General features: G+C 46.2%; 1 protein-coding gene across 11 annotated transcripts in view; it reads right to left on the bottom strand.

Moving 5' to 3' along the window:
• The window catches only part of HABP4 (hyaluronan binding protein 4), a 117218-nt gene extending 108348 nt beyond the window's left edge, over nt 1–8870 (bottom strand). For 3 of the 11 annotated variants that reach the window (XM_077299677.1, XM_077299705.1, XM_077299713.1), the window contains exon 1: nt 8569–8641. The gene's annotated coding sequence lies outside the window, so the exon portion shown is untranslated. The other 8 variants (XM_077299666.1, XM_077299692.1, XM_077299698.1 and 5 more) reach the window with 6 other exon arrangements.
• Nucleotides 8871–15336: the final 6466 nt, after the last annotated feature.

The following is a 15336-nucleotide window of genomic DNA, read 5'->3' as shown; positions in this document are numbered from 1 at the left end:
ATTAATTCTTATTCAGCAACATAAATGTCTTAAACTTTATACAACCATTATTTGTGAGCTTAAAAGAAAGAACTGTGCATAATTAGGGAGGGTAGTAAATGGGTGATGTCGTGGACTCATTATAAAAGCATTACCGGTAAGTAACACGGCTTTTTATCCTTCCCCACGACAGCACCCCACATGAGAGATTTTCAGAGAGTCAGTATTTGGGTGGGATTACTGTACTTAGAACAGCTCTACCAAAGGTCAGATCAGAAGATGTAGATAGAACGAGTCTATAATGGTTGTAAAAGGTAGAAGGTGTACACCAGGTTGCGGCCTTACATATTAAATGGATCGGTACATCTGCTTGTTCCACCCAGGAGGAAGCCATGGCTCGTGTTGAATGCGCTTTTATACCCACTGGAGGAATCTCGCCTTTTGACTTATAGGCCAAGCAGATAGCTTCTCTGATCCACCGAGATATGGTAGCTCTTGTGACCCCATGTCCTTTCTTGTGGCTCTGAAAGGAGATAAACAGAGCCCTACTCTGCCTCCATGTCTGAGACCTTTCTATATAAGTCAGGATGGCTCTTCTGACATCTAAGGTGTGAAACTTATGTTGTTCTGGAGTTACAGGTGAATCCAAAAAGGAAGGGAGAAATATATCCTGTGATCTGTGGTAGGTGGATGCCACCTTAGGGAGGTATGAGGGGTCTGGTTTTAGGACTATCCGATCATGAAATATCAGGTCTACTGATAGGGCCTGGATGTCGCTAACCCATCTAGCTGAGGTTAGGGCTACCAATAGGGCTACTTTATATGTTAGGAAATTTAAAGGTATGGAATCTAGTGGCTAAAAGGGGGAGCTGGTTAAGGCCTCCAGTACTAGATTTAAATCCCACGGAGGTAGACGGGGAATATGGACCGGTTTACTACGTTCACAGGACTTTATAAATCTGGAGACCCACCTATTAGCTGCTATATTGCATCCATATAGGGCTCCTAATGCCGAGACCTGAACTCTTAAGGTATTTACCGATAACACTAACTCTCGGCCTTTTTGCAAGAACTCTAGAATAGGTGTGACCGGAACTTGCTTAGTGAATGGTACTGTGTAAAAATCTAAAAATGTATTCCATACCCTACTATATATTAGGGTGGTAGATCTTTTCCTACTCAATAAAAGGGTGTTTACTAGTTCTACTGAAAAACCTCTTGAACTTAACAGTTGCCTCTCAAATTCCACGCCGTCAAGTGAAGACCTTTCACTTGCGGGTGGAAAAGGGGCCTTGGGACAGCAGCTCCTTGTCTGATGGAAGAATCCATGGGTCGCATAGACACATGGTCTGGAGACAAGAGAACCATGGTCTTCTCGGCCAAAACGGTGCAATGAGGATCACTCTTGCTCGTTCCCTCCTGATTTTTCTGATCACTAGTGGAATCAGACATCGGAGGAAAGGCATATGCCAGTCTGAACTTCCAAGGATGGTGGAGAGTGTCCAACATATCTGGGTGATCCATGAAGTTCAGGGAAGCGAACCTTTTTACTTGCCTGTTGTCTCTTGTGGCGAACAGATCTATTTGTGGTATACCCCATGATTCTGCTATCATTTTGAATATGGTTTTGTTTAAGGTCCATTCCCCTTGGCGTAACTCGTTTCGACTGAGGTAGTCTGCTTTGATGTTTTCTACACCTCTGATGTGTAGGGCCTGTTAGGGATGCGAGATGAGTCTCTGCTAGCTGGAAGATGTCTGTTGCTATGGTCATCAGACTCCCCGATCGTGTACCACCTTGACGGTTCACATATGCCACTGTGGTGGAATTGTCCGAGTAAACCCTTACATGTGCTCCTTGAATCTGTGGAAGAAAATGATTTAAGGCATATTCTACCGCTCTTAACTCTTTCCAATTGGAAGAACATGTCAATTCTGCCTGGTCCCAAGTATCTTGGGCCAGACTATCCTCCATATGTGCACTCCACCCAATAGGGCTGGCGTCGGTGGTAATTATCTTAGAAGGGTCTATTATCCATGGTACACCCTTTGAAAGGTGTTCCATATCTAGCCACCAGGATAGGGATTCTATGACATCTCTGGAAAGAGTTTGTTTACTTTCCAGATGTCCTTCTTTTCCCTGAACCGATAATACTTCATACTGTAATTGACGGGTATGAAATTGAGCCCACGGCACAGCTGGGATACATGAGGATAATGATCCCAGTAAGGACATGGCTTTTCTTAGTGTCATGTAGGAGTTGTCCATTGCCTCTGACACTTTTGATTGTATAGTCAGTCTTTTTGACTGAGGAAGGAAGCATTTCTGACTTACGGAGTCTAGCTGGATTCCTAGAAATGTTTGAACGGTTTCTGGATTCAGCCTGGACTTTTCGAAGTTGATGATCCAACCTAACTCCTGTAGGGACAAGATCGTATTAGATAAACGAGCTTTACACTGAAGTATAGAGTTTCCTACTACTAGAAAATCATTTAGGTAGGGTATTATCAAAGTGTCCCGTTGGCGTAGATGAACCATCACTTCTAATATCACTTTAGTGAAGATGCGGGGTGCCATAGAAAGCCCAAATGGCATTGCTACGTATTGAAAGTGATGAACCTGTCCTGCCAGGATGACTGCTACCCTTAGGTACTGCTGATGTTCGGCATGAATGGGAAGATGATAGTAGGCATCTTTTAGGTCTATCCCGGCCATGACACACCTAGGGAATAAGAGTTTTATGGTAGAACTAATGGATTCCATTTTAAAGGTATGATTACGCAGAAAGGAATTTAGTTTTTTGAGATTTATGATGGTTCTGAATGAACCATCTGGTTTATTGATCAAGAATAAAGGGGAATAGAACCCTCTCCCTTCTTGATCCTGGGGAACTTCTATCAGGACTTTTTTAGATAGAAGAGATAGGATCTCTGATTCCAGAGCCCTTTGTTGCTCCCGTCCTTTTGGTGATGTTACTATAAAAGAATCCCAAGGGATTCGATCAAACTCCAATTTTAGGCCGTATTTAATAATGTCCAGAATCCAATGGCTAGATGTTATTTGTTCCCATTTGGGAAAGAAAAATCTTAATCTACCGCCCACTTCATGGTTAGCGGTATTTGTTACATTTTGGATTATAGGATCCGCTAAACAAAGCACATTTTTGTTTAGGATCTTTCGTCTCCCATTGCTCCCTTTGTTCAAACGGGTTGTTTCTGGTAAAGGGGCGTCTTCTGAAGGCTCTCCTGTAAGATGGAAGAGATTGATTAGGGAAGCCTTTCTTTCTTTCTCCTGCTTTATTCAGGAGTTCATCCAACGTCTTCCCAAAAAGGAACTCGCCCTGGCAGGGGATCGCACAAAGTTTTGCTTTTGCTTGTGCGTCCCCTTTCCAGTTTTTTAACCAGAGTGCTCGCCGGGCTGTGTTCACTAGACCGGCTGACCTGGCTGCTAGGCGTAGCGAATCCACAGAGGCATCTGCCAGGAATGCTACTGCTTCTTTAATTACAGGAATTTTTGGCAAGATTGACTCTCTCGCAGTTCTACCTCTAATTTGTTCCTCCAGCTGTTCCATCCACACTAGCAGCGACCTTGCAGTGCAGGTACTAGATATAGCGGGCCTGAATGCCCCCGTGTTAGCCTCCCACGATCTCTTTAGTAAGGCTTCTGCTTTATGGTCTAACGGGTCTGTCAGGACCCACGAATCCTCAACTGGTAAGACCGATTGCTTGGTCGTGGAAGCTACTGCGGCATCAACCTTTGACCAGGAATTCAGCTCCTCATCGCTGAAGGGATAGCGTCTTTTAGAGGATGATGGTAGGAAACCTCTTGTGTTTTGCTTATCTCATTCTTTTTTAATAATTTCTTTAATAGTGGGTATGATGGGGAAGGATCTACGTTTTTTCTGTCCTAACCCCGCAAACATGATGTCTTGAGCCAATTTCTTTCCCTTCTCGTCTGGGCACCCCATTGTGCTCCTGACAAATCTTACTAAGTTGTCTACACTACTGTTAGGTAGACAAAGCCCCCCTTCATTTTCGGATGAACTCGGCTGGGATCCAGACTCGTCTGAGGATCTATGTACATCCTCTGACTCTGAGCTTACTGGAGATTGGGACCTGCTTGGTTGGCGGGTACTGGAGCTACTTGTATGCGCTAAACCCTGCATTTCTTCCCGGATTATGGCTCTGACATCAGATGGAGTCATTATATTCTCCTGCCGCAAGGTTTGCATGATACATTCTGAACATAACCTCTTGGTATAATCATCCGGGAGGGGCTGCGTACATAAAGCACATTCCTTGTGCATACTTTTCTTAGTCTAGAGGAAGGGGATACAGGAGGAACATATATCAGCATATAGGAAGAGACTCTTTTAAAAACTCACCAAGTGAAGCTGAAAGGTACCGGTTCTGGAGGCGGATTTTTTGGCAAGTGATCCTTCTGTTTGGCGGTAGATCTCTTTTCTGGAGGTCGACCACCACTTTTAGTGCTGCTCCTAGAGCTTCTCTCCTTGCTGGGAGAACGCTGCTCTGCTGCGGGCAGGTGCGCTTCGTCGGCCGGTGAAGCCATCTCACACACACCGGTCTGACGCCAGCACCGCTTTTAAATCTGGCGCCAAATCTCCTGCCTCCCCGGACCAACCCGGAAGTGCTCCGGCAACTTCCGGGTTAGACGCGCCGCTCTCACTCACCATGTGGCGGCCAGAGGTATTAAGCTGGCTGCTGCAGCGCGCGCGTCCTCATGGAGCCGGGCGGACCCACGGTGACCGGACCTGGACCACGGATGGTTGGTCAGACGAGGGGGGAGGCTGCAAGCAGGGGCTCCCCCGCCGCTGCTTCTGGAACCGCAGCCCCTGCCGTTCCCACAGATACCGACGCAGGCGGGTGCATGGACCAGGAATCCTTTCGGACTGCAGGTACTTCGGATTCCTATAGGAACAGGAAACCTAAACTGAGGAGGAGAGGGGACCGCCTCCTTTTATTCTGTAGGTTTCCTGTTCCTATGGGCGGATCCCTCTCTCTCATGTGGGGTGCTGTCGTGGCGAAGGGTAAAACACAGACAGGGCAACTAAGGAGTGGCTCCGTAAAAAGCATTTCAAGGTCCTGAAGTGGCCAGACCTGAACACAATAGAAAATCTTTGGAGCGAGCTGAAACTCCATGTTGCCCAGTGACAGTCCCAAAACATCTGGAGTTGATCTGTATGGAGTGAGCCAAAATCGCTGCTGCAGTGTGTGCAAACTTGGTCAAGAACTACAGGAAAGTCTGAGCTCTAATTGCAAACAAAAGGTATCTGTATCAAATATTAAGTTTTATTTTTCTACTGAATCAAATGCTTACCATATATACTCTTGTATAAGCATAATTTTTCAGCACATTTTTTATGCTGTAAAACCCCTCTGCTTATACTCAAGTTATGGCCCCACTTACAGGAGCAGTAGGTCACAGGAGGTAGGAGCCGGCTGCTGCAGCCAACACTTGTTTCCGCTGCTAAAGAGAAATGAATGTTCACTGCTCTCCACTCCTATCACTGCTCTCCACACCCATGGGAGTGGAGAGCAGTGAACATTCATTTCACTTTAAGGCTATGTGCACACATTCAGGATTTATTGCAGAAAATTCCTGAGAAAAACCTGAAATTTTCTGCAAGAAATCTGCATGCGTTTTTTGCGCGTTTTTGGTGCGTTTTTTTCCGGACATTTCCCAATGCATTTTATAGTGGGAAATCCGCAAAAAAACCCGCAAAATTAATTAACATGCTTAGTTTACCGCGATGCGTTTTTTTTGCGGAAAAAAACACATCATGTGCACAAAAATTGCGGAATTCATTCTAAATGATGGGATGCTTAATGTATGCTGTTTTTTTGTGGTTTTATAGCGAAAAAAAACGCGAAAAATCAGCAAAGTGTGCACACAGCCTAATAGCAGACACACTGTTAGCTGCAGCAGCCGGCTTCCTGCCGTTGCGGGGATCTGAAGTGTGCCCTCTACTTAAGGGAATATTCACTGCTCTTTAGTCCCATGAGCACCTTGAACCCCCAAGTGCTTCACAGAAGTTTAGCGTTATTTTCACAGATTAAGAAAAAAAAAATTTTCACAAAAAAATATTTAGTTCCAAATTTTGTATTTTTCACAAGGGTAATGGAAGAAAATGGACCCCAAAATTTGTTGTGCAATTTCTCCTGAGTTCACCGATACCCCCATATATGATCAAAAATGACTTGAGGCACAGTGCAAAACTCAGAAGGGAAGAAACACCATAATTGCAGTGCAGATTTTGCTGCACTTGTTTGAGGGTGCCATGTTACATTGGCAGAGCCCCTGAGGTGCCAGGACAGCGGAGTCCCCCTTCCCCCATAAGTGAACCCATTTTACAAACTAAACCTCTCAAATTCATCTACATATACATCTGCTCCACAACAATGCCATACATATACATCTGCTCCACAACAATGCCATACATATACTGTACATCTGCTCCACAACAATGCCATACATATACTGTACATCTGCTCCACAACAATGCCATACATATACTGTACATCTGCTCCACAACAATGCCATACATATACATCTGCTCCACAACAATGCCATACATATACATCTGCTCCACAACAATGCCATACATATACATCTGCTCCACAACAATGCCATACATATACATCTGCTCCACAACAATGCCATACATATACATCTGCTCCACAACAATGCCATACATATACATCTGCTCCACAACAATGCCATACATGTACATCTGCTCCACAACAATGCCATACATGTACATCTGCTCCACAACAATGCCATACATGTACATCTGCTCCACAACAATGCCATACATGTACATCTGCTCCACAACAATGCCATACATGTACATCTGCTCCACAACAATGCCATACATGTACATCTGCTCCATAACAATGCCATACATGTACATCTGCTCCACAACAATGCCATACATATACTGTACATCTGCTCCACAACAATGCCATACATGTACATCTGCTCCACAACAATGCCATACATATACTGTACATCTGCTCCACAACAATGCCATACATGTACATCTGCTCCACAACAATGCCATACATATACATCTGCTCCACAACAATGCCATACATATACATCTGCTCCACAACAATGCCATACATATACTGTACATCTGCTCCACAACAATGCCATACATATGGCGGCCAACTACAGTTTGACCGCTGTGAGTTTGACACTGCATAAGTACGCGGCATCAATCCCGCAGAAACTCTGAATCACGGGCACGTAGCCCAATGTTATGTTCCCGTGGTCAGGAACTGGCAGCGCTGTCCGCTGCCGTCTGTTGAGCGCAGGTGATTCCATATGTGTTGTTCATTGAACCGTGCGGAATCACCGCATCCTATACATTGTACGGGGACATTTGTCTTGTTGAGACTGTCTCCACATGATAGGCTGCGGTCTAGAAAGACGTGCTGCCTGTCCATCTCCGCAGGTTATCCGCGGGCGTCTCTGGACGCATAGCGGACATTTCCTGAAATCCCATTCACTATGCTGTAACATCTGGCCGCTGCGGGTGCACACTGGAGATGTACGAAGTGCCCAACCCGCAGCATTTACTGACCGTGTGCACCTACCCTAAGAGATTGGAACCCAAGATGTAATTGTGGAACTGACATCTGCATCTCCAAAAACAAGATCATACGATCCCATCGCCTGAAAACAGTCACAGCCCCCAAAGAGGAGAAGGAAAACTCTAAAGTGACAATAAGCCCACCGGGCCGGCCACAAGCAGGGTTGCCAACTTGACTATCATTTTTTTCTTGGCAGCTTATCAGAAAAAAAAAACCCAGACTTTTTGGACACATTAGAACCATTAAATTATGATCAGACATACAGGAGCACAGCCCACGGGTCTGATCGGGGACATCAGCTGTGGTCACTGAACCGAGGAGAATTAGGGTATGTGTCCACGTTTAGGATTGCATCAGGATTTGGTCAGGATTTTACGTCAGTATTTGTAAGCCAAAACCAGGAGTGGGAGATAAATGCAGAATTGGTGCATGTGTTTCTATTATACTTTTGCTCTAATTGTTCCACTCCTGGTTTTGGCTTACAAATACTGATGGAAAATCCTGACCAAATCCTGATGCAATCCTGAACGTGGACACATACCCTTACAGGCAAATCTGTACAGGCTTCTTTAGCTTCAGGAAATCAGATGGCAAACGGTTTTATGCACAGGACAGAAAGGTGACCACTTCTTACACACTGCCGGGAACTTCAAGACAGCTGGCAGGGGTCATAGCCGCCAGCACCATGCACACCAGGAGGAACAGCGGAGACCACGTGCTGGACCCAGGGACAGTGAGAAAGGCGCAGGCTTGGCTTTCCCTTTAACACCGCAGCTGAGGGCCACTGGGCTACTGATACTTTATTGCAGCCGAGTGGCTCGGGCACCACATGGAAGGGAACGGCCCCCACCAGTTACACACATGCCCGGCGACTACAGGGCTTTAGCCTCCTAGCTTACATGACAGACGGTGCACCCATGTATGAACGTCCCTACACCGCCACCGGGAGCACCCGCCAACTAAACCACAACCAACCGTTACATGTACCACAACTCCGCCGACACGAGCGCCGGCCCGCCCCCAACTCCAGCCTAAATACACTACTAGGCACGCCGACTGCTTCCTCACCGCTGTCAATAATCCATAGCCCCGCCCCGCACTTACACTCCTCCTGCGGCTTTCACTGAGGCCGCACCCCGCCGCCGCGCCACAGCCAATAGGATTCCAGTTAGTAAATGAAAGCTCTCATACAGCCAATCAGAACGGATTTAACTCAGAAGACTGCCTGTCGATGACGTCGCACTCGTGTTCTCAGTACCGCCTTCATGTCCCCGTTTATTCAATCCTGTATTCGGCGTACTTTATTATTAATGAGGGGAGGAGTTACCTGCCGGCTACAGTACACGTGGTCCCGCTGGGAGATGTGATTGTTGCCGCTGAGTTTAGCACCCCGGAGTGCGGAGGTCTCAGCGCTGCAGGCTGTGCGGGTCTGCTGTGTGACTGACCCTTACTGCAGTGTATGTATGGACGGCCATTCCCAATACTGGAAGTCATCCTTTTCTCACCCTTCCCTGGTCCATCACAGAGTCTCTTCCACTGCAGTCGATCAGTGATCTCACTCAGCGGGTCTGCCTGAGGGGACAGCATGCGTCACTCACCGCGGAGCTCACGGATATGCGCAGGGCCGCACTGGGACTAAACTTCAGCCCTGGCATTTGGGGTCACACAGGCCCACTTGTCACATGGTGACTGTATACTATCTTTGTACACTTGTAGGTTACAAGAAGTGAGGGGAGTGTAACACAACTATATAACATACTAGATGGTAGCCCGAGTCTAACGCATCGGGGATTCTAGAATATGTATGTGGTTTATTTATGAAGATTTTAGACTAATACATTGAATACACAGGATTCGGACTGTCACTGATTTGTTCGCGGCCGGCCATGTAGTATATAACAGCCCACGCAGTATATAGCAAAGCCCACGGAGTATATAGCACAGCCACGTAGTCTATAACACAGCCCACGGAGTATATAACAGCCACGTAGTTTATAACCGCCCATAAAGCATATACCACAGCTCATGTAGTATATAACAGCCCACGCACGTAGTGTATAACACAGGCCACGTAGTGTATAACACAGGCCACGTAGTGTATAACACAGCCCACGTAGTGTATAACACAGGCCACGTAGTGTATAACAGCCCACGTAGTATATTGCACAGCCCACGTAGTATATAGCATAGCCCACACAGTATATTGCACAGCCCACGTAGTACATTGCACAGCCCAAGTAGTACATTGCACAGCCCACATATATTGCACAGCCCACGTAGGACATTGCACAGCCAATGTAGTACATTGCACAGCCCACGTAGTATATTGCACAGCCCACGTAGTATATTGCACAGCCCACGTAGTATATTCCCAGCCCACGTAGTACATTGCACAGCCCACATAGTACATTGCACAGCCCACATAGTATATTGCACAGCCCACGCAGTACATTGCACAGCCATGTAGTACATTGCACAGCCCACGTAGTATATTGCACAGCCCACGTATTATATTGCACAGCACACGTATTATATTGCACGGCCCATGTATTATATTGCACAGCCCACGTATTATATAGCACAGCCCACGTAGTATATTGCACAGCCCATGTATTGCACAGCCCACGTATTATATTGCACAGCCCATGTAGTGTAGTACATTGCACAGCCCACGTATTATATTGCACAGCCCACGTATTATATTGCACAGCCCACGTGGTATATTGCACAGCCCACGTGGTATATTGCACAGCCCACGCAGTACATTGCACAGCCCACGTAGTACATTGCACAGCCCACGTAGTACATTGCACAGCCCACGTAGTATATTGCACAGCCCACGCAGTACATTGCACAGCCCACATAGTACATTGCACAGCCCACATAGTATATTGCACAGCCCACACAGTACATTGCACAGCCTACGTAGAACATTGCACATCCCACATAGTATATTGCACAGCCCACATAGTACATTGCACAGCCCACGTAGTATATTGCACAGCCCACGCAGTACATTGCACAGCCCACATAGTATATTACACAGCCCACGTAGTACATTGCACAGCCCACGTAGTACATTGCACAGCCCACATAGTATATTGCACAGCCCACGCAGTACATTGCACAGCCCACGTAGTACATTGCACAGCCCACGTAGTACATTGCACAGCCCACGTAGTATATTGCACAGCCCATGTATTGCACAGCCCACGTATTATATTGCACAGCCCATGTAGTGTAGTTCTTTGCACAGCCCACGTATTATATTGCACAGCCCACGTAGTATATTGCACAGCCCACGCAGTACATTGCACAGCCCACGTAGTACATTGCACAGCCCACGTATTATATTGCACAGCCCACGTAGTATATTGCACAGCCCACGTAGTATATTGCACAGCCCACGCAGTACATTGCACAGCCCACATAGTATGTTGCACAGCCCACGTAGTATATTGCACAGCCCACGTAGTATATTGCACAGCCCACGTAGTACATTGCACAGCCCACATAGTGTATTGCACAGCCCACGTAGTGTATTGCACAGCCCACGTAGTATATTGCACAGCCCACGCAGTACATTGCACAGCCCACGTAGTACATTGCACAGCCCACGTAGTATATTGCACAGCCCACGTATTATATTGCACAGCCCACGTAGTGTATTGCACAGCCCACGTAGTATATTGCACAGCCCACGCAGTACATTGCACAGCCCACGTAGTACATTGCACAGCCCACGTAGTATATTGCACAGCCCACGTATTATATTGCACAGCCCACGTAGTATATTGCACAGCCCATGTATTGCACAGCCCACGTATTATATTGCACAGCCCATGTAGTGTAGTTCTTTGCACAGCCCACGTATTATATTGCACAGCCCACGCAGTACATTGCACAGCCCACGTAGTACATTGCACAGCCCACGTAGTATATTGCACAGCCCACGTATTATATTGCACAGCCCACGTAGTACATTGCACAGCCCACATAGTATATTGCACAGCCCACGTAGTATATTGCACAGCCCACGTAGTATATTGCACAGCCCACGTAGTATATTGCACAGCCCACATAGTACATTGCACAGCCCACGTAGTATATTGCACAGCCCACGCAGTACATTGCACAGCCCACGTAGTATATTGCACAGCCCACGTAGTATATTGCACAGCCCACGTATTATATTGCACAGCCCACGTAGTATATTGCACAGCCCACGTAGTATATTGCACAGCCCACGTATTATATTGCACAGCCCATGTAGTACATTGCACAGCCCACGTATTATATTGCACAGCCCACGTATTATATTGCACAGCCCACGTAGTATATTGCACAGCCCACGTAGTATATTGCACAGCCCACGTATTATATTGCACAGCCCACGTATTATATTGCACAGCCCACGTATTATATTGCACAGCCCATGTAGTACATTGCACAGCCCACGTATTATATTGCACAGCCCACGTATTATACTGCACAGCCCACGTATTATATTGCACAGCCCACGTAGTATATTGCACAGCCCACGTATTATATTGCACAGCCCACGTAGTATATTGCACAGCCCATGTATTATATTGCACAGCCCACGTAGTACATAGCACAGCCCACGTAGTATATTGCACAGCCCATGTATTATATTGCACAGCCCATGTATTATATTGCACAGCCCACGTATTATATTGCACAGCCCACGTATTATATTGCACAGCCCACGTAGTATATTGCACAGCCCACGTATTATATTGCACAGCCCATGTAGTACATAGCACAGCCCACGTAGTATATTGCACAGCCCATGTATTATATTGCACAGCCCATGTATTATATTGCACAGCCCATGTATTATATTGCACAGCCCACGTATTATATTGCACAGCCCACGTAGTATATTGCACAGCCCACGTATTATATTGCACAGCCCACGTAGTACATTGCACAGCCCACGTAGTATATTGCACAGCCCATGTATTATATTGCACAGCCCATGTATTATATTGCACAGCCCACGTATTATATTGCACAGCCCACGTAGTATATTGCACAGCCCACGTATTATATTGCACAGCCCACGTATTATATTGCACAGCCCATGTAGTATATTGCACAGGCCACACAGTATATAGCAATGTGGGCATCATATCCCTGTTAAAAAAAAAAAATTAAAATAAAAAATAGTTATATACTCACCTTGCGTTACCGACGCTCCTCGTGCGCTTCGGTCCCAAGATTGCATTGCGGTCTCGCGAGATGATGACGTAGCGGTCTGGCGAGACCGCTACGTCATCATCTCGCGAGACCGCAATGCATGGAGCGGCCACCGGAGCATCTCGAGGAGCGGGGAAGGCCGGTTGTGGTCCGAGGGGCCGACGGACGGTGAGTATATAACGATTTTTTATTATTTTTAACATTAGATCTTTTAACTATTGAAGCCGCATAGGCAGCATCAATAGTAAAATACCGGATTACTTACCTGTAATGCTCTTTTATAGAGCCCATGACAGCACCCACTAGAGAGAGGGGATCCTACCCTAGGAACAGGAAACCTACAGAGAGATAAAAGGGGCGGCCCCCCCTCGTTCCTCAGTTGTATTACAGAGAATAGGAGGAACCGCCGCCAGGTTTTAGTTAATAGGCTCAGGTATATTTACAACCTTATACTATATTATTCTATTATTTACACCTCACCACAATGGCAGCACGTGCTACTATAAAAAGGAGGGATGTGAATGGGTGCTGTCTTGGGCTCTATAAAAGAGCATTACCGGTAAGTAATCCGGTATTTTCTATTCGCCACGACAGTACCCACTAGAGAGATTTACAGAGACTATAGACTGGGTGGGTTTACTGAGTCAAGGACCGATATCCCAAAGGTTAGATCAGAGGCAGAAGATAGGTCTAATCTATAGTGTTTATAGAAAGTACTAGGCGAAGACCAGGTTGCGGCCTTACATATAAGGTCTATTGGCACGTTCGCCTTCTCTGCCCAGGAAGTCGACAAGGCTCTTGTAGAGTGTGCTCCCACATGCAGTGGTGGATCTCTTCCTTTAGCTTTATATGCCAAGAGTATGGCATCTCTGATCCAGTGTGATAATGCATTCTTTGTGACTCTGGATCCCTTGTTTTTACCCTGGAAAGACACAAAGAGAGCCCTACTCTTCCTCCAGTCCCTAGTCCTCTCTAAATAGGCCAGAACAGTCCTTTTAACATCTAGGGTATGAAGTCTCACTTCTTCTGGAGTTGAGTGGTCTCTATAAAAAGTAGGTAGGAAGATCTCCTGGGATCTATGAAAACTAGTGGCTACTTTAGGAAGGTAGGACGGGTCCGTTTTCAAAATTATTCTGTCAGAGGTTACAGATAAAAATGGAGGATCTATTGATAAGGCCTGGAGATTGCTCACTCTCCTAGCAGATACTAATGCTACCAACAATACCGTCTTTAAAGAAACATTTTTCAATGAGGCTGTATGAAGAGGCTCGAAAGGGCTCTGTGTTAATGCATCTAGGACTAGAGTTAGATCCCACTGAGGGACCTGCGGTATATTGATTGGTTTTGATCGCTCACATGCCGATATAAAACGGGATATCCACCTATCGCCTGCAACATCATAATTAAAGAGAGCTCCAAGAGCTGAAATCTGAACCTTCAGAGTGCTTACAGAGAGCCCCAACTCCAGACCCTTCTGTAGAAACTCTAGTATTGAGAATATGGGAACCTCAGAAGAAAGTTGTGCGGTATGGAATTCAATAAATTTTCTCCAGATTCTAACATAAATTCTGGTAGTAGAAGGCTTTCTACTCTTCATGAGGGTATCTATTAACCCTCTAGAAAATCCTCTAAGTTTTAGCAACTGCCTCTCAAATTCCATACAGTCAAGTTCATGCCCTTTACCTGAGGATGGAGGAATGGTCCCTGAGAGAGCAGGTCCTTGGTCTGAGGCAGAATCCAAGGGTCTGTAATCGACATTGCTCTGAGCCACGAAAACCATGGCCTCTTGGGCCAGAATGGGGCTACCAACAGAACTCTTGCCCCTTCCTCCCTTATTTTTCTTATAACTATGGGCAATAGATTCCATGGGGGAAAAGCATAAGCCAGGCTGAATGTCCATGGCACCTGAAGGGCATCGAATATGTCCTGATTGTCCTGTCTGCATAGAGAGGCAAACGCTGTGACCTGACGGTTGGATCTTGGTGAAAACAAGTCTATTTGAGGTATGCCCCATCGGGCTGTTATTAATCTGAAAATCCTCCTGTTGAGCATCCATTCTCCTTGATGAAGGGTGTGACGGCTGAGGAAATCGGCACGAAAGTTGTCTATGCCTCTGATGTGTACTGCTGACAAGGACAACAGATGACTTTCGTCTAATTTCATGATGTCTGATGTAACCTCCATGAGAGTGTCCGACCGTGTACCTCCTTGATGGTTTAGATAGGCCACCGCAGTGGTGTCGGAGAGGACCCTTGTGTGAGAGCCTTGCAGCTGAGGAAGAAAGTGGAGTATGGAATAATATATAGCTCTTAATTCTTTAACATTAGAGGAATTATTAGATTCTGATCTGGACCAAAGACCCTGAACTATCTGATCCTGAAAATGTGCCCCCCAGCCTTCCGGACTAGCACCTGTGGTCACTATACTTGAAGGAGTGATCACCCATAGAACTCCTCTCGAACGATTTTCCCAATCCAACCACCATGTAAGGGAGTGTACCACCTCTAAAGTTAACACAAC

This window comes from Ranitomeya variabilis, chromosome 1 (genome assembly GCF_051348905.1).
Source record: "Ranitomeya variabilis isolate aRanVar5 chromosome 1, aRanVar5.hap1, whole genome shotgun sequence".
Classification (NCBI taxonomy): domain Eukaryota; kingdom Metazoa; phylum Chordata; class Amphibia; order Anura; family Dendrobatidae; genus Ranitomeya; species Ranitomeya variabilis.
The sequence above is the reverse complement of the archived record's forward strand: the minus strand, read 5'-3'. Positions and strand labels throughout refer to the sequence as shown.